Here is a 1,512-nt window from a genome sequence, read left to right as displayed (position 1 = left end):
CACAATAGGATGCTTTTCCGGGTAGGTCCGTTGCCATTGGGCGGGCGAACAGCTCGCCCCGCCTGTTTAGACCTAGTAGTCCAATCGCAAGAGAGGGTTTTGCGCATGAGTTGTGTATTCACGGGAGCAACGGGGTGTTGTGGGTGATGGGCCATGGAACTCTACTTGTTTCATCATGTTTCATCAGAAAAAGTCAGTTTTCTGGACAGAGGTCAAGGGAAGCTGCACCTGTTGTATGATCAGACAAAAAAGCCTGACTAGTCCAGTATTCTAAGGCAGCTTCCTATGTAATTAGAAGCTTATGGGGAGCTTTCAAACAGAGCATGCTTTATTTCTTTTTTCTATGCAACTCTCAAAGGAGGGTGGGCCTTCCTTCAGCCTTGCGAATTTGAAGAGATGTTGACAGATGCAGCTTCTCAGGTAGTTGCGCTTGAGAGGCCGGAGAAGCTGTATCTGTTGAAAATCCCTCCATCTGAACCACAGTTAAAACAATGGTGTTTTGCTTTGGTTTAGTTTGGTTTTGGACTAGGCCTTTTTCTGAAATTGGCATAATTTGCAGGGGTGGCAAGAAAAAAGGAAGAAAGCTGAGTCATTTGATGGAGTTGAAAACCTTTGGCTGACTGAGAGTGGTAACAGGTGAGCAAGGGTAATAGGAAGGGGTCTATCATCAGGATATGAGGGGAGAGATGGGGGGGCAAAACCATGGAGGGCTTTCAAGGCAAGAACAAGGAGCTTGTGCTGAATCTGGTAGCAGCCAGGAAGACATTGTCTTTAAGGAGAGGTCAAAGTGATGTGAGAGGAATTTGGCAAAAGACTTCTGGATAGAGATGCAGGGACCAAGATGAGACAGTGGAAGACCAGAGGCGGAGACAGGAAAGTGGGATAAGGAGATTGTAGAGAAGCTAAATGAATTCTTTGCATCTGCCTTCACAGTGGAGGATATAGGGCAGATCCCTGAGCCTGAACTAACTTTTGCAGGAAGGGAATCTGAGGAACTGTGATGACGAGATATAACGTTCTAGGCTTAGTAGACAAAATAAAAACTGACAAATCACCAGGTCCGGATGGCATCCACCTGAGAGTTCTGAAAGAGCTCAAATGTGAGATTGCTGATCTTCAAATATGTAACGTCCCTCAGATCCACCTCCATATCTGGGATTGGAAAGTGGCCAATGTAACACCAATTTTTAAAAAGGGATCCAGGGGGCATCCCAGAAATTACAGGCTGGTTAGCTTAACATCTGTCATGGGAAAACTGGTAGAAAATACTGTTAAAGATAAAATAGCCAAGCTTATAGAAAAGTGAGCCATGCTGGAGCAGAATCAACATGGCTTCTGCAAGGGGAAGTCCTGTCTCACTAACCTATTAGAGTCCTTTGAAAGTGTCAACAAGCATACAGATAGAAGTTGACATAGTGTACTGGGACTTTCAAGACATTTTTGCCAAGGTACATCACCCAAAGATTCTTGAGTGAGCTTAGCAGTCGTGGAATAAGAGGAGAGGTCCTCTTA

The sequence above is a fragment of the Rhineura floridana genome, chromosome 2 (genome assembly GCF_030035675.1).
Source record: "Rhineura floridana isolate rRhiFlo1 chromosome 2, rRhiFlo1.hap2, whole genome shotgun sequence".
Classification (NCBI taxonomy): Eukaryota; Metazoa; Chordata; class Lepidosauria; order Squamata; family Rhineuridae; genus Rhineura; species Rhineura floridana.
This window is presented reverse-complemented; position numbering follows the sequence as displayed.